Source organism: Scaptodrosophila lebanonensis, unplaced genomic scaffold (assembly GCF_003285725.1).
Source record: "Scaptodrosophila lebanonensis strain 11010-0011.00,11010-0021.00 unplaced genomic scaffold, SlebRS2 tig00000126-arrow-arrow-pilon, whole genome shotgun sequence".
Lineage (NCBI taxonomy): Eukaryota > Metazoa > Arthropoda > Insecta > Diptera > Drosophilidae > Scaptodrosophila > Scaptodrosophila lebanonensis.
The window spans coordinates 1,643,663-1,665,373 of record NW_022060582.1 but is presented as its reverse complement, the minus strand read 5'-3'; the positions used below and the strand labels follow the sequence as shown (position 1 = coordinate 1,665,373).

Genomic DNA, 21,711 nt, shown 5'->3' with positions numbered 1-21,711 from the left:
ACCATTGTCGGAGTGTATGACTTCCGGAACGCCGAACGTATGGAAAACTTCGTTCACCAAGAAGTCGACGACGCTCCGTGCAGTTGCCTCTCGCATGGCCTTGAGAAACGTGAATTTGGTGAAGTGGTCTACCACTATGAAGATAAATGCGTGCCCCTTCCTTGATCCGGGATATTTGCCCAGGAAGTCTATATATAAGTTCTGGAACGGCCTCTCCGTGACGACCTCGGCACCGATTCCCACCTGCATCCCGTGATTGGTGGCTTTCGTCTCCTTGCAGACTACGCATTTTTGGACCATCTCAGCAACGTCTTTGGCCATTCCGAGCCAATAAAACTGCCGCCGTAGCCAGGACAACGTCTTCAATACTCCTCCATGCGTTGACGCCTCGGTATGGGCCTTTACTATAAGCATGCCGGTCAGCGCACGCGGGACCCATAGTTTCCACGCACTGCCTTCGAGCTGATCTTCTAGCCGATTGAAGGATGTATTTTTGTAGATCCCTCCGTTCTCAATTTTCAAGTCAGGTAATTTGTTTTTTTGCTTTTGAATCTCGCTAATCAGCTCTCGATACTCCCCTGACTCAAATTCTGCCGTTTCTATACCCAACAGGTCTCCTGGAAGGAAATCCAACTCCTCTAAAGATTCGGCTTTGGTGCTCCTGGACAGCATATCCGCCACGATGTTGTCGGAGCCCTTCCGATGCGTGATTTCAAAGTCGAAGCCCTGCAGCAGCAACGACCAACGTGCCAATCGCATCATTTCGATGTATGGCCGGAATTTTTGTATCGCCAATACCGCCGCCAAGCACTCCTTCTCGGTCACCGAGTAGTTTACCTGGTGCTTATTCATCTTAGCCGAGAAGAACGCAATGGGCCTCTCGTTTCCCTCTAAATCCACTTGGAACAATACCGCTCCGACGCCAATATGGGATGCGTCACACTGCACGAAGAATGGACGTGAAAAATTTGCGTGTACCAGCACTGGCGCAGATGTGAGCGCTTTCTTCAACGCATCAAATGCTGCGATAGCTTCGCCACCGAGTGAGAACCGGCCTCCAGATCGCTTTTTCAAAGCCTCAGTGAGCGGAGCCGCTAAGGTGGCAAAATCTCTATATATATAAAACAGTTTGTCCTGACTGACTGACTGACTGATTGACTGACTGATTGACTGACTGACTGATTGGCAATCAACGCACAGCCCAAACGGTAAGAGCTAGGAAGCTGAAATTTGGACACAAGATCCCTCTTATAGTGAAAGTGAGCATTAAGAAGGGGTTGCGGAAAATTCGAGCTCCAAAGGGGGAAAACGAGCTCCAACGTTTGTATGAAAAATCTACAATTTTTATCCGATTAACTTCAAACTTAGTTTGTATACTCTCACAAAGAATACAAAAAAAATGTATACTTGGATTTTCAATATTTTTCCTGCGGCCTGAATAATAATGATTTTCCGGTGGAAAATTCGGTAAACGAAAAGCTATTTGCAATCAACGCACAGCCCAAACGGTAAGAGCTAGGAGGCTGAAAATTGGATACATGTTGTCTTCAGTGGTGTAGGTGAGCACTAAGAAGCGGTTTTGGAAAATTCGAATTCCAAAGGGGGGAAAACGAGCTCCAACGTTTGTATGAAAAATCTACAATTTTCATCCAATTAACTTCAAACTTAGTTTGTATACTCTCAAAAAGAATACAAGAAAAACTGCATTTCACCATTTTTCCTGGGGCATGAAAAAGGGGGGGTTTTCCGTGGAAAAATTGAAACACAATCAACACCCCACAGCCCAAACGGTAAAAGCTAGGAAACTGAAATTTGGGCTCAAGTATCCTATCATGGTGTAGATGCGCACTAAGAAGGCTTGCTAACGGCCAATGCGGTTCTTTATGTGCGCCAACATGTAAGTATGTTTATGGCAAATAAATATGTATATAGATATATGTGTATGTGTATGAGAAAATATGCGCGGTACAAAAAATTATAGAAATATGTATAACCAAACCCTAACGAGAGTTCTCGACGGTCATGGGCGCAATAGAAATATTAGACTACATATAAAACACTGCGCGCTACTGCAAATGGCAATCTTCGTACAATATGAAATGTAAGTTTAAATGTTTTCTTTTAATAGAGCGCCAAGCTCTGTTTAGGTGCCACTTTCTGCCTCGTTTTGGTTTTAATTATATATGTATATATTTTTTTGTATTATCTCCTTTTTTTTCTTTTGCAGAACCTTAAAATGGGACGGCGCGTGGGACCCGCCAGGTACAGCTCACATTAACATTACAGGACAAACGGCGCGTGGGATCTCTGCCTGGTTGTTGCTGCTCAAACGCAACCAATAGGCACGGCGCGTGGCCAAGGAACGGACTCACCGGCTTTTCTATCCTCGCTGCTGATGGCGCAGACTGACGTGGCTGCTGTTGCGTTGTGGATGGCGGTGTCGCTGCCGTTGTGGAATTGGCTGCTACTGCTGGCTGCTATTCGTGCGCCAAATTTACGCTGCTGCCGTCGCGATGCCGCATATGCTGCTGCTTGTGATGGCCGCTGATGGTGGTGCCGCTGCAGCCAATGATGGCGGTGCCGCTGAAGTCCCGCTGGCGCTGCTGCTCGTTTGGAGTGGTCGCCTTTGCTACGGCTGCCACTGTTGTTGCTGCTTCTGATGACCGCTGCAGCTGTTGTGCACGGTTCCACCGCTGTCCGAAACTTGGCGATATGCCGGAAAATCTATGTGCCGAGGAACAATACGCATTTAAGCATGGGTCGGCACATTCAAGTGGATATATATATATATATGGGTACGTATACATGGGCAGCGGCTCTGCCTTGTATTTCTGCCCCTGTTTGCTCACCTTCGAACTGCTTGTAACACACTTTTCTTTTGCAATTCCAGGTCTCCGCTCACTCCAAAGAAAACAGGTCGCCGCCTCGTGGGTCCAAACGGTCGCCCCAAAACAGGAATGGCGTGTTGCGCCTTGCCTTTTATAGGCCGGATGTCGTCTCGGTGCGGATTTCTATGTCCTTGCGCATCCGTTCATCACGGCTTTGACGTTTCCCCACTTCGGGGGGCCATCGGGACACAACCCTGCGCCTGTGCGACTGCAGTTGCCACCCCGGCTCCTCGCTCGGTACCGCTAGATGGCGTCGCAGTATCAACTTTAAATTTCGGCGCCTCCCTTAGCGCTGCCACTCAGCCTTTTTTGTGCCCAGCCCGATGCAACACCACCGCAAATATTCAAGTGGGCGGACGCTCGCGCCATGAAGTGATGTTTGCGCGCATCAAACTGCTGGTATGGTCGGTGTCTTCCGCTTCGATTCCGGCGTTGCCTCGGATCACTACTTCCGCGGCGCCCAACGTCGGCCACACCCACTCTTGATTTTCTGGTGAGTAGCTCTGGCTACATTCTCCTCCTTCTACTGATCCATACTGCTTTATGACAGGCGTCACACTCGGATGTCTTTTGCGTGGAATACCCCCAGCGGGTTTGCTTGCAAATCTTCCAACTCGTATGCGTTGGTGCCGATGGATTTCCTCACGCGAGCCTTTAGAAACTTTCGGGCGAATTTCGAATTAAACGCGCGACTGAAGTCACTCAGCACGAAGTTCCGCCGGTATACCTCCTGACCGGGCGCTAGTCTTAGCCGCCGCGCACGCCGGTTATAGCGAACGCTACTGCGCTCATACGCCGCATGTAATTGTGCCTGGACTTTCTGTTGCACCAGGGATTGCCTGTCTGCTGTACTCAACGCTGCGAATTCGTGCTCGTCTAAGGACCTTAATTTTCTCGCCAATCGATACTGCGCACCGTGCAACATCTTATGTCGGCCGAATAGTGCGAAAAAAGGCGTTACTCCAGTCGAAGAATGCACGCTGTTTCTGATGGCCACCTCAATTTCCGGAAGGTGGAGGTCCCACTCGCGGTGATCCTGCTCCAGATACGCACGTATCGCGGCCAGTATCGTCCGGTTCACCCTCTTGGACGCGTTGCTTTGCGGCGAATACACCGGTGTCCGCAGATGCTTGACACCGTAGCCCTCCATCATGTCTGCGAACTGCTTGGATGTGAATTGCCTACCATTGTCGGAGTGTATGACTTCCGGAACGCCGAACGTATGGAAAACTTCGTTCACCAAGAAGTCGACGACGCTCCGTGCAGTTGCCTCTCGCATGGCCTTGAGAAACGTGAATTTGGTGAAGTGGTCTACCACTATGAAGATAAATGCGTGCCCCTTCCTTGATCCGGGATATTTGCCCAGGAAGTCTATATATAAGTTCTGGAACGGCCTCTCCGTGGCGACCTCGGCACCGATTCCCACCTGCATCCCGTGATTGGTGGCTTTCGTCTCCTTGCAGACTACGCATTTTTGGACCATCTCAGCAACGTCTTTGGCCATTCCGAGCCAATAAAACTGCCGCCGTAGCCAGGACAACGTCTTCAATACTCCTCCATGCGTTGACGCCTCGGTATGGGCCTTTACTATAAGCATGCCGGTCAGCGCACGCGGGACCCATAGTTTCCACGCACTGCCTTCGAGCTGATCTTCTAGCCGATTGAAGGATGTATTTTTGTAGATCCCTCCGTTCTCAATTTTCAAGTCAGGTAATTTGTTTTTTTGCTTTTGAATCTCGCTAATCAGCTCTCGATACTCCCCTGACTCAAATTCTGCCGTTTCTATACCCAACAGGTCTCCTGGAAGGAAATCCAACTCCTCTAAAGATTCGGCTTTGGTGCTCCTGGACAGCATATCCGCCACGATGTTGTCGGAGCCCTTCCGATGCGTGATTTCAAAGTCGAAGCCCTGCAGCAGCAACGACCAACGTGCCAATCGCATCATTTCGATGTATGGCCGGAATTTTTGTATCGCCAATACCGCCGCCAAGCACTCCTTCTCGGTCACCGAGTAGTTTACCTGGTGCTTATTCATCTTAGCCGAGAAGAACGCAATGGGCCTCTCGTTTCCCTCTAAATCCACTTGGAACAATACCGCTCCGACGCCAATATGGGATGCGTCACACTGCACGAAGAATGGACGTGAAAAATTTGCGTGTACCAGCACTGGCGCAGATGTGAGCGCTTTCTTCAACGCATCAAATGCTGCGATAGCTTCGCCACCGAGTGAGAACCGGCCTCCAGATCGCTTTTTCAAAGCCTCAGTGAGCGGAGCCGCTAAGGTGGCAAAATCTCTATATATATAAAACAGTTTGTCCTGACTGACTGACTGACTGATTGACTGACTGATTGACTGACTGATTGACTGACTGACTGATTGGCAATCAACGCACAGCCCAAACGGTAAGAGCTAGGAAGCTGAAATTTGGACACAAGATCCCTCTTATAGTGAAAGTGAGCATTAAGAAGGGGTTGCGGAAAATTCGAGCTCCAAAGGGGGAAAACGAGCTCCAACGTTTGTATGAAAAATCTACAATTTTTATCCGATTAACTTCAAACTTAGTTTGTATACTCTCACAAAGAATACAAAAAAAATGTATACTTGGATTTTCAATATTTTTCCTGCGGCCTGAATAATAATGATTTTCCGGTGGAAAATTCGGTAAACGAAAAGCTATTTGCAATCAACGCACAGCCCAAACGGTAAGAGCTAGGAGGCTGAAAATTGGATACATGTTGTCTTCAGTGGTGTAGGTGAGCACTAAGAAGCGGTTTTGGAAAATTCGAATTCCAAAGGGGGGAAAACGAGCTCCAACGTTTGTATGAAAAATCTACAATTTTCATCCAATTAACTTCAAACTTAGTTTGTATACTCTCAAAAAGAATACAAGAAAAACTGCATTTCACCATTTTTCCTGGGGCATGAAAAAGGGGGGGTTTTCCGTGGAAAAATTGAAACACAATCAACACCCCACAGCCCAAACGGTAAAAGCTAGGAAACTGAAATTTGGGCTCAAGTATCCTATCATGGTGTAGATGCGCACTAAGAAGGCTTGCCAACGGCCAATGCGGTTCTTTATGTGCGCCAACATGTAAGTATGTTTATGGCAAATAAATATGTATATAGATATATGTGTATGTGTATGAGAAAATATGCGCGGTACAAAAAATTATAGAAATATGTATAACCAAACCTTAACGAGAGCTCTCGACGGTCATGGGCGCAATAGAAATATTAGACTACATATAAAACACTGCGCGCTACTGCAAATGGCAATCTTCGTACAATATGAAATGTAAGTTTAAATGTTTTCTTTTAATAGAGCGCCAAGCTCTGTTTAGGTGCCACTTTCTGTCTCGTTTTGGTTTTAATTATATATGTATATATTTTTTGTATTATCTCCTTTTTTTTCTTTTGCAGAACCTTAAAATGGGGCGGCGCGTGGGACCCGGCAGGTACAGCTCACATTAACATTACAGGACAAACGGCGCGTGGGATCTCTGCCTGGTTGTTGCTGCTCAAACGCAACCAATAGGCACGGCGCGTGGCCAAGGAAAGGACTCACCGGCTTTTCTATCCTCGCTGCTGATGGCGCAGACTGACGTGGCTGCTGTTGCATTGTGGATGGCGGTGTCGCTGCCGTTGTGGAATTGGCTGCTACTGCTGGCTGCTATTCGTGCGCCAAATTTACGCTGCTGCCGTCGCGATGCCGCATATGCTGCTGCTTGTGATGGCCGCTGATGGTGGTGCCGCTGCAGCCAATGATGGCGGTGCCGCTGAAGTCCCGCTGGCGCTGCTGCTCGTTTGGAGTGGTCGCCTTTGCTACGGCTGCCACTGTTGTTGCTGCTTCTGATGACCGCTGCAGCTGTTGTGCACGGTTCCACCGCTGTCCGAAACTTGGCGATATGCCGGAAAATCTATGTGCCGAGGAACAATACGCATTTAAGCATGGGTCGGCACATTCAAGTGGATATATATATATATGGGTACGTATACATGGGCAGCGGCTCTGCCTTGTATTTCTGCCCCTGTTTGCTCACCTTCGAACTGCTTGTAACACACTTTTCTTTTGCAATTCCAGGTCTCCGCTCACTCCAAAGAAAACAGGTCGCCACCTCGTGGGTCCAAACGGTCGCCCCAAAACAGGAATGGCGTGTTGCGGCTTGCCTTTTATAGGCCGGATGTCGTCTCGGTGCGGATTTCTATGTCCTTGCGCATCCGTTCATCACGGCCTTGACGTTTCCCCGCTTCGGGGGGCCATCGGGACACAACCCTGCGCCTGTGCGACTGCAGTTGCCACCCCGGCTCCTCGCTCGGTACCGCTAGATGGCGCCGCAGTATCAACTTTAAATTTCGGCGCCTCCCTTAGCGCTGCCACTCAGCCTTTTTTGTGCCCAGCCCGATGCAACACCACCGCAAATATTCAAGTGGGCGGACGCTCGCGCCATGAAGTGATGTTTGCGCGCATCAAACTGCTGATATTGTCGGTGTCTTCCGCTTCGATTCCGGCGTTGCCTCGGATCACTACTTCCGCGGCGCCCAACGTCGGCCACACCCACTCTTGATTTTCTGGTGAGTAGCTCTGGCTACATTCTCCTCCTTCTACTCATCCATACTGCTTTATGACAGGCGTCACACTCGGATGTCTTTTGCGTGGAATACCCCCAGCGGGTTTGCTTGCAAATCTTCCAACTCGTATGCGTTAGTGCCGATGGATTTCCTCACGCGAGCCTTTAGAAACTTTCGGGCGAATTTCGAATTAAACGCGCGACTGAAGTCACTCAGCACGAAGTTCCGCCGGTATACCTCCTGACCGGGCGCTAGTCTTAGCCGCCGCGCACGCCGGTTATAGCGAACGCTACTGCGCTCATACGCCGCATGTAATTGTGCCTGGACTTTCTGTTGCACCAGGGATTGCCTGTCTGCTGTACTCAACGCTGCGAATTCGTGCTCGTCTAAGGACCTTAATTTTCTCGCCAATCGATACTGCTCACCGTGCAACATCTTATGTCGGCCGAATAGTGCGAAAAAAGGCGTTACTCCAGTCGAAGAATGCACGCTGTTTCTGATGGCCACCTCAATTTCCGGAAGGTGGAGGTCCCACTCGCGGTGATCCTGCTCCAGATACACACGTATCGCGGCCAGTATCGTCCGGTTCACCCTCTTGGACGCGTTGCTTTGCGGCGAATACACCGGTGTCCGCAGATGCTTGACACCGTAGCCCTCCATCATGTCTGCGAACTGCTTGGATGTGAATTGCCTACCATTGTCGGAGTGTATGACTTCCGGAACGCCGAACGTATGGAAAACTTCGTTCACCAAGAAGTCGACGACGCTCCGTGCAGTTGCCTCTCGCATGGCCTTGAGAAACGTGAATTTGGTGAAGTGGTCTACCACTATGAAGATAAATGCGTGCCCCTTCCTTGATCCGGGATATTTGCCCAGGAAGTCTATATATAAGTTCTGGAACGGCCTCTCCGTGGCGACCTCGGCACCGATTCCCACCTGCATCCCGTGATTGGTGGCTTTCGTCTCCTTGCAGACTACGCATTTTTGGACCATCTCAGCAACGTCTTTGGCCATTCCGAGCCAATAAAACTGCCGCCGTAGCCAGGACAACGTCTTCAATACTCCTCCATGCGTTGACGCCTCGGTATGGGCCTTTACTATAAGCATGCCGGTCAGCGCACGCGGGACCCATAGTTTCCACGCACTGCCTTCGAGCTGATCTTCTAGCCGATTGAAGGATGTATTTTTGTAGATCCCTCCGTTCTCAATTTTCAAGTCAGGTAATTACTCCCCTGACTCAAATTCTGCCGTTTCTATACCCAACAGGTCTCCTGGAAGGAAATCCAACTCCTCTAAAGATTCGGCTTTGGTGCTCCTGGACAGCATGCCCGCCACGATGTTGTCGGAGCCCTTCCGATGAGTGATTTCAAAGTCGAAGCCCTGCAGCAGCAACGACCAACGTGCCAATCGCATCATTTCGATGTATGGCCGGAATTTTTGTATCGCCAATACCGCCGCCAAGCATTCCTTCTCGGTCACCGAGTAGTTTACCTGGTGCTTATTCATCTTAGCCGAGAAGAACGCAATGGGCCTCTCGTTTCCCTCTAAATCCACTTGGAACAATACCGCTCCGACGCCAATATAGGATGCGTCACACTGCACGAAGAATGGGCGTGAAAAATTTGCATGTACCAGCACTGGCGCAGATGTGAGCGCTTTCTTCAACGCATCAAATGCTGCGATAGCTTCGCCACCGAGTGAGAACCGGCCTCCAGATCGCTTTTTCAAAGCCTCAGTGAGCGGAGCCGCTAAGGTGGCAAAATCTCTATATATATAAAACAGTTTGTCCTGACTGACTGACTGACTGATTGACTGACTGACTGACTGACTGATTGGCAATCAACGCACAGCCCAAACGGTAAGAGCTAGGAAGCTGAAATTTGGACACAAGATCCCTCTTATAGTGAAAGTGAGCACTAAGAAGGGGTTGCGGAAAATTCGAGCTCCAAAGGGGGGAAAACGAGCTCCAACGTTTGTATGAGAAATCTACAATTTTTATCCGATTAACTTCAAACTTAGTTTGTATACTCTCACAAAGAATACAAAAAAAACTGTATACTTGGATTTTCAATATTTTTCCTGCGGCCTGAATAATAATGATTTTCCGGTGGAAAATTCGGTAAACGAAAAGCTATTTGCAATCAACGCACAACCCAAACGGTAAGAGCTGGGAGGCTGAAAATTGGACACATGTTGTCTTCAGTGGTGTAGGTGAGCACTAAGAAGCGGTTTTGGAAAATTCGAATTCCAAAGGGGGGAAAACGAGCTCCAACGTTTGTATGAAAAATCTACAATTTTCATCCAATTAACTTCAAACTTAGTTTGTATACTCTCAAAAAGAATACAAGAAAAACTGCATTTCACCATTTTTCCTGGAGCATGAAAAAGGGGGGGTTTTCCGTGGAAAAATTGAAACACAATCAACACCCCACAGCCCAAACGGTAAAAGCTAGGAAACTGAAATTTGGGCTCAAGTATCCTATCATGGTGTAGATGCGCACTAAGAAGGGATTTTGGAAAATTCGAGCTCCAAAGGGGGGAAAAGTAGCTCCAAAGTGTGTTTAAAAATTCTGCATTTCTAAATCGATCAACTTTAAATTTGGGTTTTATAATCTATTAAAAAATACAAACAAAACAGCATACTCGGTTTTTTGAAATTTGTGTTGGAGCTTGAATTATTGGGGTTTTAATATTTATGCATTTTTTCAAATGACAAGTTTGTGTTATAAATTTTGTCCGATCGATTTCAATTTTGGGTAATATAATCTACGTAACTAAAATTACAACTTTGCATTTAAAGATTTTTGAAATATGCATTTTACAAATGCAGGCAGAACAAACAATACAAAATATCAAACAGTTGGGGACAACTAAGTATACATACACACACACACACACACATACATACAAGCAGCTGTTCGTGTAGTTGCGTGCAAACGGTTGAAGTAGCCAAAGCAAAATGTGAGACGCTAATGTGTGAATGTTCATTTGTACACATGTATGTACATACATACATACATATGTATAAAAGTACATTCGTCTTGCACTGACAGGGCAAGAAATGTTAATTAATTAAAAATTATTAACATTATAACATAAACATTTTTATGTTATTTTTTCTTTGTTTAGTACATTTGGCATAAGGGGTTTTTAGGACAACGGACTACAAGGGCGTACGCATGTTGGGCAGGGGGGACATTGCTCCCCTTAGAAAGAATTTCGCATTATGAATTACACCAGCACCATATGTATTACATACGTACATACATATGTACATACGTCTGTATGTATAGTATGTACATATGTACATCAATAAGTATGTATGTACGTACATACATTCTTATATACATATGTATATAGGTTTGTATGTATGCAGTGGGCCATCGAACACTGTTGTTTAATTGTAATAAATAGTGTTCTATGGTTTCAAATCGAAATTTTTAAAACAACAACAACAAGTTATTGGCTCGCAAATCTTTCGTTTTGATCATTTACGGCTGTTAATTGCATACGCAAAATGCCAAAAGTTTACAGTTACCGTACACATGCAAATACATTTGTATGTATTTATGTACATATGTGTACAGTGAACAATCGAATACAGTATTATAATCAATAACTCTCAAACGATGTTTTTCGATGTATTTGTATTCGACATGTATTACGATATATCAACACAAGTATCGATATTTTCGATATATCGCATTTAATTTTATTATTGGGGTTTTAATATGTATTCACTTTTTCAAATGAATAGTTTGTGTTATAAATTTTGTCCGATCGATTTCAAATTTGGGTAATGTAATCAACCTAACTATATGAACAAATTGGCATTCAACGATTAAAATATAGCAATATGTTTTTTACTTGCCATATATCAAATATCAAATAGTTGGGAACAGTTCGTGTCTATGTGTGCCCATGCACACATACATATGTACATGCATATGTATGTAGCATGTACATACAAAACAACAACAACAACTTCAAGTTGTTGGCTCGCACATCTTCTTTCGTTTTGACCATTTAATGTTAATTGCAAAGGCAAAACGCCAAAAGTTTACAGTTACCGTCGCTAGGCAACGACTGCGTAAGCGATAGTAAAGCAGAAACCGAATAACGGAGCTACGCATATTCTGCTTCGCATTGCGGGCAGATGTATGTATGTATATGATTTGTTCTTATTGATCTCAATAAATAATTAGATTTTGTTATTTAAATATTCTGCTTATTGCATTCAAACTTCGATATTTTGATGGTATCGGTGGCTTCAACTATCGAAAGTTTTACCCTAGCAAATTGAGATGAGAATTGTCAGTGCTTTTTGATCGTGGCTCATCGCTGCACGGCATTGACACGAGTGCCGTGTTTCATATTCCGAGGTTGTGCGTGACCGTATTGACTCAATATGGCACAAAAAGACTCAAATGTGAATTTAAAATTAGGATATACCCTTATAAATATTCCCCTTTTTTGCACAGAGTCTATCTTAAAACGTTACGTTATCTCTATATATAAAACAGTTTGTCCTGACTAATTGGTGATCAACGCACAGCCCAAACGCTAAAAGATAAAATTTGGACTCAAGTATCCTTTCATAGTATCCATCATAGTGTAGGAGCACACTAAGAAAGGCTTTTGGAAAATTCGAGCTCCAAAGGGGGGAAAACGAGCTTTAAAAAATATTAGTTATAGTGGTCATGTTCGTTTAACGAAATAGTTTGGGAAGCACAAAAATGTAACGGACTACTGAACAATTTTTTGTCAAGAACAGAAAATGTTCATTTAAATACCTTAAATGCCTTCCTACTGGTAACTTACTTATAAGGTGAAAACATATGGGTAGGTTATGCACTTACAAAATAAATACAATTGGAATCATTATATTGAGCCGGATTAAGACGGGCAATACCTGCTAGTCTTTTATAAATCGCCTGTACCACCAGGCGGTTCCTAGGAAAGCTCGAACCTCCTTTATGGACCTTCGTACTTGTATGCGCTGTATCGCCCCCACCCGTTCCGGATCTGTTCGAAGTACGCCGCCGCCCACGATAAATCCCAGGTATTTCAATGTTTTAAAGCAAAACTTTGACTTTTGTAACCCTATCGTCAGATTTGCCTTCTTGAGGCATTCAGCGACTCTTTGCAGGTACTCCAAGAGTGTATTAAAATCAGCCGCGAAGACTACCAAATCATCCAGATACACTTTCACGTTGCACCTCAGCTCATTTGGTATGACCTTATCCATCAGTCGGCACAACCTTTGAGCGGCGTTACACAATCCGAAAGGCATCATGCGGAATTGGTACAACGGTCGCCCTGGTACCGTAAACGCAGTGCACCTTCTACTGGACTCCTCCAACTCCACTTTCCAAAACGCAAATTTCAGGTCTACACTGGAAATATAATATGTCTGGTCCATTCCAGATAGGATTCCCTCCACGCATGGTAGCGGATAGGCATCTTTGACTGTCAGCTTGTTCAACTTGCGGGCATCGAGGCAAAAGCGGTTCTTGCCCGGCCGTCGCACTATGGTGGTGCGGTTACTCCACGGACTATCGCTTACATCGATGACGCCAAGCGCCAGCATGCTGTCCACCTCATCCCACACAATCTTCTGCATAGCGGGTGATAGAGGGTAGTGCCTGTCTTTCACTGGCTCTGCTCCGCTGACCAATTCAATACGGTGAGTCTCCAAAGTAGTCTTGCCTAATCCCGTTTCTTCGAAAGTTAAAAATTCGTTTTTTACTTGTTCCAATTTCAGCTTTTGTTGTTCATTTAATTCCCACATATCTGGTTCCGGCTTTACTTCATCCTGGTCCACATAATGCGCCACTCTATCAGCTAGCAATTCATCGAGGACAAGTCTTTCAACGGCAGGCTTTTCCGGAGGAATTAATCGTGGAGCCAAATTAAACAGCCGCCAAAAGTCGATGCCGAAATACGCGTTCTGCCCGAGCGATGGGCATACATAAAACTCCACCTCTTTGGTATCCTCTCGATACTTTACTGGTAAGCGCACCCGCTCAATTACGGCTCGATCTTCACCGCCTACTGTTTTCATTATTGAAATGTATTTTCTGGGCACCACGCTAATCTCTTTCAGCAGTTCAAGACTGCCCTTGCCTAGCACGCTTACCGAGGCCCCGGTATCCAGCAAACCGCGTAACACATGGCCTCGTACCAGTACTTCGGCAAAAATCCTCGGGTCTGCTGCTCCTTCGCGTCGCACTGCCTCGGCTACCAGCTTCTTCGTCTGCCTTCTTACTCGGAATCGTGCTCGGGCCTTTTTAACTTTGGCGGTCACCATCCTCATGCCATCTAACTGATGTTGGGCGAAGATTCTATTGCGCGCCTCCAGATATGCCCTCATCCTCTCTTCGTACGGTAAAAATTTCAACTTATTACTATATTGGGTATTTTTCTTATCAAATTCTTCTTTCAGGACCGCTCCGCTGTCATCCTGGTGGGCACCTGTGTCGAGCGCGATTCGCCCATTTGCTCCGCACTCCGACGGCCGTTTCCCGTGCAATCGGGGCATGTTGGCCTATAGGTGTCGGGCCTGCCACACCTATAACAGAAAACTATGGCCGGCTTGTCTGCAGTTCCAGCAAACTAACTCCTGCTGCGGACGCCTTGCCAAGCGCGCCTCTTCAACTATGCCGAAATCCGCCGACTCCTCGCCGTTCGTGTCGTCGACCAACTCCTCCACTGCCGGTGGACGGTTTCCGCCACTAAAACGTGTGCCGCTGCGTGTTGGGAACAAGCCTTCTCGCCGCTGGACCATAGTTCCACCTCTACGCATTCGTCTCGTCAGTGGTCTACCGTGTACACGCGCATCGCATACACATACCGAGATAACTCTGTTTTCAACCCTTTTTTGATGTATATCATCATCTCGTTCTCAGATGGTGCTGGTTGGAGACGCGACGCCAGCTTCCTCATGGCATGGAAGTACTCCTCAACGCTTTCGCTTGCCTTCTGCCGTCTTTCGCGCAATTGACGCATGCGCTGGAATTCGTCGGCGGCGCCTTTAAAACGGGACAGCATACTTCGTTTTAGTTCTGGCCAGCCGTCTGCCCGGTGGTCCCTGACGTACTGCCAGTACCACTCGCGAGCGTGCCCAGTTACTAACAGATAGAAACTGTTTAATACTTCGGACCATGCGCAGCGACACTGCCTCTGAAGGAACTCTACCTGGAAAACGAAGTCTTCTACCGCCATTTTCTCCTTGTCGCCGCTGAAAACGATGTCCCACTTCTCAACGCGACACCATCCTGATCTGCCATTCGCCGCTGCATACGGAGGAGGTGGGTCCAGCTGACCACTCCAATCGTTACGCCTGTTGCCTCTTCGACGGGCCGACTGTGCCGACTGTTGCTGCTATTGCCAGCTCCACTGGAGGAATTAGCTGCCGCTGGCCTTGCTACCGGACGCGAACCTCCTCTTGTTGGTGTTAGAGGTTCAGCCTGGTATTGATGCGGCCGTTTTGGAATCGCACCACGATTCTGGCTGACTGGCGGTTGCCATGCTCCATTTGCAGCTGAATCACCGCTATTCGCTCGCGGTTGCAGTACTTCTTTCAGCGCGCCCATCAAGTCTTGAAACCCCATTCGGATTTCCTCCTACAACACTTTGTTGATGCCCTCTTTTTGCGATTGGCGGTATGTTTCGTTCGCCTGGACCACTGCTGCTTCTACCGCCGACGCGACTACTGGCTCGGCGTCCCAGTGTACTGTTGGTGCTATGGACGGCCTCTGAGGAGTGTGCACAAGGCCACCGGTGGAAAAACCGACAGCTCCTTCAAGGTGTTCTTCCAGATCCTCATTTCTGGCTGTTCTCGACCTGGTGTTATACGCACGCGCAGAATCCTTCTCCATGTTAAATTTAAAATCGCTCTGTTTTCTTTTATAATATTTATTTGTAATTTAGATTATAAATTTGTTCAGCTTTCAAGCCGGCCCCGAAGCAAAACTCGTATTAATTTGATAATTATATATACACTTGCCCGCATAACTCTGCGTACACACAAAAAAATAGACAAATTTTAGCTTTAAATGTGAATATCTTTTAATATATGCAACTTATTGATGTAAATGTTTTTGATTTGCTTAGATTCGACATTTTTCTTAGTAACTACTATTTTTTAATATTAATATAACAATGAATATATTTTATTTCTATTTTTTAACAAAACCTTTTTGAAAAATGGACCCGCAAAAGTCGGCGTACAAATTGTTTTTCAAACAAATTATGTCGCTAAATTTGTTTTTAATAACTTGTTGGGTATCCTTTTCTTTGAAGGACCTCTGCCAGACGTCGAGGCATCGATTCCACCAGCTTTTTTGTGTCCGCCGGTGTTATTTTCTCCCATTCCTGCAAAATTACCTCCTTGATCATACTTTTGGAGGTAATGTTGTGCTGCCGAATTCTGCGCTCGAGCAAGTCCCACAAATGCTCTATAGGATTGAGGTCTGGAGATTGGGGAGATGTTTGCAAACGTTTTTTTACGTTTCCCAGCAACCACAGCCTTACGCTGTGAGCTGTATGTTTGGGATCATTATCTTGTTGGAAATAAAAATCTTTTTCCAGCCCCAACTTCTGGGTACTTGGGAGCAAATTGTCCTTCAAAACTTGGATATAGCCTTTTTGGTCCATTATCGACTCTATGAACTCCAGCTTCCCAACGCCATTAGCTGCCATGGACCCCCAAACCATTATTCCTCCTCCGCCGTGTTTGACAGTTGGCACTAAATTTTCTTTATTTAAGGCTGCACCAGTTTTTCTCCACACCAATTTCTTGCCTTTTATGCCAAAAATGCAGAACTTGCTCTCATCCGAGAAAATGACCTTGTCCCAAAATTCAGCAGGCTTCGACACGTGCTCATTTGCGAACTCCATGCGCTTTTTTATTCACCTCTGAAATATGAGGCTTCCTACGTGCAACTCGGCTGTGATATCCAGCTTTTTTAATAATTCTTCGCACGGTGTCTTCAGATATGGTTTTGGAGAACCTTTCTTCCACCTCAAATCGCACCTGCTGAGCAGTCATCCTTGGGTTTAAGCGAACTAAAGCAACGATACGCTTTCCCTCTCGCTTTGTGAATAGAGACGGACGCCCAGATCGTGGCTTTGATAACACAGAACCCGAGTAAACATAATTATTGAACACCCTCTGACATGATGAATGAGTTCTGCCCACCACCTGCCCAATTTCTCTATAAGATTTGCCCTGGACACGCAAATTAATTATTAATTTTCGAAGGTCAGTGTCGATCTCTTTACCTGATGGCGCCATGGTTGTGATTGATCAAAAACAACTTCAATGCATAGCAAAAGTCTTTTGCAAACTTCAAACAAAAGAAAAAGTGCAACTAAGCATCTCCGACCTCATAAAGTATATATATTCTGAATTTTTTTTTTAATTCATTGACGGAAGGTTTTGTTAAAAAATAGAAATAAAATATATTCATTCTTATATTAATATAAAATAATATAAAAAAAAATTTAGTTACTAAGATAAGAAAAATGTCGAATCTAAGCAAATCAAAAATATTTACATCAATAAGTTGCATATATTAAAAGATATTCATATTTAAAGCTAAAATTTGTCTAAATTTTTGTGTGTACGCAGAGTTATGCGGGCAAGTGTATGTATGTATAAAGAAAAACGGAAAGGTTTGCGAACGCCCAAACAAAAAAAAAACAAATGGGCAAGAAAATGTGTACGTTGATTATGTATGTTAGATAAATAAATAAATAAATATGTACAACAATAAATAGATAAATATGTGAATAGGAATAAATAAATATAAATATAGTAATAAATAAAAACCAAAAAAATCTGTAAATAAATTCACATCCAACCTTGCACTGAAACCAAAACCATATACTCTCAAACACAAGAAAAATGTAAACATATGTATATGCACCAAACGTAACCAAAAAACTTAATAAAATGTAAGCACTAAAAAAACCAACTTTCTTTTGAACTTCTGTATATAGGATCCGTGTTTGGGTTCCGGCTGAGACTCACCCTCAGCCGGAACCCAAACACGGCTCCTATAATATCTACGCCTGTTACAGCTGCCCTACGCCACTATCCTGCAATATTTGTTCGCTGCTACATTTATCGCCTTGACGGCGATGAACGACAGCCAACAAATTAAATGGTTGCTTCTTGACACCCACTTCTGTTATGTGCACCATCTGCTCTGGCTCACCGTGCGTAGCGGTGCATCGCAGGCGACTTTCCTTGTCATCCTGGGCCACCGGTACTCTAAGTCCACCAGGCAAACACGATGACACCATAGCGACAGTGCACCAACGAATTGACGCAAGAAATACAACAAAGAACACAGAAACGAAAAGCGCATTGGAATCCCCTTATAGCACACATTGCCTAGCAGCGTTCCTAATGGCAGTCGCAAACTAAGGGCTTACATCCGCACCTTCGTGACTTACTGTCCACGTCACACACGCTTGCAATTGGTGCTATACGGGATTCCGTCCCGTCGGCTTCATACTCCTTGGCATTCAAAATTCAAACATCAATTGGGCGCCATAATGTTACGACTACGCTTTTCCCTTGGGCAACGCCGGCTGGCTCATCGGAATTCTCCTTGGGTGTGTGGTTCCAACCCTATGCTCGCGTGAGTCGCACAATAACCGATAACACGGTTCCTCCATGCCATCACTTACAATAAATTCGACGCGCAATAACAAAACAAAATTCAAAATGTAAACAAACCAAAAATAACTAACATGACACAAAAGAAACACTAATGTAACAAAAAAGAAACGGATCTACACGGATACGGACTCAAAAAAAAACAAAAGGAACTACATCTGTTTGTGCGGACGGACAGGAATTGGTGGCATATTCCATGGCAAAGGTGAGTCTCCCGCCCCTACTGATGCTGCTTTAATGCATCATCATCAACGGTGCGACCATTAAAATTAACAATTAATTTTCAGTTTATGTGGCTACAAACATACATATATTTGAGTGTGATTGAGTGTGAGGTGCAAACAAAAACAAGAATTTATTACTGTGAAGAAGAATTTATATAAAACAAAATAAAGAAGGCTTGCCAACGGCCAATGCGGTTCTTTATGTGCGCCAACATGTAAGTATGTTTATGGCAAATAAATATGTATATAGATATATGTGTATGAGAAAATATGCGCGGTACAAAAAATTATAGAAATATGTAAGTATAACCAAACCCTAACGAGAGCTCTCGACGGTCATAGGCGCAATAGAAATATTAGACTACATATAAAACACTGCGCGCTACTGCAAATGGCAATCTTCGTACAATATGAAATGTAAGTTTAAATGTTTTCTTTTAATAGAGCGCCAAGCTCTGTTAAGGTGCCACTTTCTGCCTCTCCTTTTTTTTCTTTTGCAGAACCTTAAAATGGGGCGGCGCGTGGGACCCGGCAGGTACAGCTCACATTAACATTACAGTACAAACGGCGCGTGGGATCTCTGCCTGGTTGTTGCTGCTCAAACGCAACCAATAGGCACGGCGCGTGGCCAAGGAACGGACTCACCGGCTTTTCTATCCTCGCTGCTGATGGCGCAGACTGACGTGGCTGCTGTTGCGTTGTGGATGGCGGTGTCGCTGCCGTTGTGGAATTGGCTGCTACTGCTGGCTGCTATTCGTGCGCCAAATTTACGCTGCTGCCGTCGCGATGCCGCATATGCTGCTGCTTGTGATGGCCGCTGATGGTGGTGCCGCTGCAGCCAATGATGGTGCTGCCGCTGAAGTCGCGCTGGCGCTGCTGCTCGTTTGGAGTGGTCGCCTTTGCTACGGCTGCCACTGTTGTTGCTGCTTCTGATGACCGCTGCAGCTGTTGTGCACGGTTCCACCGCTGTCCGAAACTTGGCGATATGCCGGAAAATCTATGTGCCGAGGAACAATACGCATTTAAGCATGGGTCGGCACATTCAAGTGGATATATATATATATGGGTACGTATACATGGGCAGCGGCTCTGCCTTGTATTTCTGCCCCTGTTTGCTCACCTTCGAACTGCTTGTAACACACTTTTCTTTTGCAATTCCAGGTCTCCGCTCACTCCAAAGAAAACAGGTCGCCGCCTCGTGGGTCCAAACGGTCGCCCCAAAACAGGAATGGCGTGTTGCGGCTTGCCTTTTATAGGCCGGATGTCGTCTCGCTCAGGATTTCTATGTCCTTGCGCATCCGTTCATCACGGCCTTGACGTTTCCCCGCTTCGGGGGGCCATCGGGACACAACCCTGCGCCTGTGCGACTGCAGTTGCCACCCTGGCTCCTCGCTCGGTACCGCTAGATGGCGCCGCAGTACCAACTTTAAATTTCAGCGCCTCCCTTAGCGCTGCCACTCAGCCTTTTTTGTGCCCAGCCCGATGCAACAAGTTAAGTCAGGACTGGCAGTCCGCCCGGTGCGTGACTAAATTTAATTGTTCAGAAAATCTATAAGGCTTATAAAGTCACACAAACACATTAAAAGATGCCTAATCACGATACCGATACCTCAAGGAGGTTGCCCTTCAAAAAACATTTCACACTGCCTGTATTAAATTGTATTCTACGAAAAATAACAAATGCAAACAGTAATGTTCAATGACTTCATACTTTACAATTAATTACATGGTTGGGTTATTTTTTGATGAATCTTTACGGTTTCTCGAATTACATACTAGTACATACATACATATGTACTTGTTTCTTTCATGTAAGAATTACTGTGATTACGATCAGTGCGCGTCAGCCAAGTGTATCCACTGAGGAGAGCAATAACACAGGCCTACAAGAAAACAAGTAAAAAAGCTAAAGTCGGGTGTCCCGACTTTGAAATACTCTGTACATATGTTTACAATAATTATAGAAAAACAAGTAAAAAAGCTAAAGTCGGGTGTCCCGACTTTGAAATACTCTGTACATATGTTTACAATAATTATAGAAAATAAAAAAAAAAAATAAATAAAAAAAAAATTGGATCGATTTTACCTCTCTCGGTATTCGAACTCACGTAAAGGGTGTATAATTGCACATTTACATAGCAATTGCGTCTGTGTGAGTGTATGTATGCCTATGCGCATCAATTCGTGTCTGTGTAAGCATTTTCGCAGTCAACCAAACAGCAACATCAACAACAGCCGCGGGCAGCGCTTGAGCAGCGCTTGAGCAGCGCTGCATCAGCAAATATATTTATGGCTATAACTTCTTGTTAAATCGGTCTATCATAATGAAATTTGGCATACGGACACATAATAACCAACTGGGGGTATTTCCAAAATTTTAGTTCGAAATTCCAAGAATTACGGGAGTTACGATTTGCGGGGTAGAGGGGGGAGGAAGGGGAATTCCAAAATATACATTTTCTGCGTATTTACATAAGGCATCTGGGACTAAAATTTGGTGTTCCTAGGTCTTATAGTCTCCGAGATATAGGCGATTATACGAATGGAAAATCGGGAAAACCCCCATAGGGGGGAAGTGGGGGGGAAAATCAAAAAAATAAAACAAACTCGTATAGAATACACACATAACGCATCTTTGTGCAAAATTTGGTGTCTCTATCTCTTATAGTCTCTGAGATCCAGGTGTTCATACGGACGGACAGACGGACAGACAGACAGACAGGGCTAGATCGACTCGTCTCGTCATGCTGATCAAGAATATATATACTTTGTGGGGTCTGCCACGCCTCCTTCTGCCTGTTACAATTTTCAGCTCCCGCAAACCTAATATACTCTTGTACATTTCATGTACAGAGTATAAAAATAAGAAAATTTAAAATAATTTGATCGATTTTACCTTTCTCGGTATTCGAACTCAAGCAAAGGGTATATAATTGCACATATACAAAACGATTGCGTCTATGTGAGTGTATGTATGCTTATGCGCGTCTATTTGTGTCTGTGTAAGCATTTTCGCAGTCAACTAAACAGCAACATCAACAACAGCCGCGGGCAGCGCTGCAGCAGCAAATATATTTATGGGAGTATTTGCTAAATTTTAGTTCGAAATTCCAAGAATTACGGGAGTTAGAGAAAATCGCATTTGCGGGGGAGAGGGGGGAGGGAGGGAAATTCCAAAATATACATTTTCTGCGTATTCATACAAGGCATCTTGGACTAAAATTTGGTGTTCCTAGGTCTTATAGTCTCCGAGATATAGGCGATTATACGAATGGAAAATCGGGAAAACCCCCATAGGGGGGAAGTGGGGGGAAAATCAAAAAAATAAAACAAACTCGT

General features: G+C 45.2%; 1 long non-coding RNA gene across 2 annotated transcripts; it reads left to right on the top strand.

Annotated features, from left to right (window-relative positions):
• The first annotated feature begins 13,078 nt into the window (after positions 1-13,078).
• Positions 13,079-13,771, top strand: LOC115628793. Of its 2 annotated transcripts, none has more exons than XR_003995835.1 (3): positions 13,079-13,144; positions 13,223-13,470; positions 13,568-13,771. It is a non-coding gene; the product is annotated as an uncharacterized LOC115628793 (long non-coding RNA). The 2 variants fall into 2 exon arrangements; XR_003995834.1 differs by having other exon boundaries at positions 13,565-13,766.
• The last annotated feature ends 7,940 nt before the right edge of the window (positions 13,772-21,711 follow it).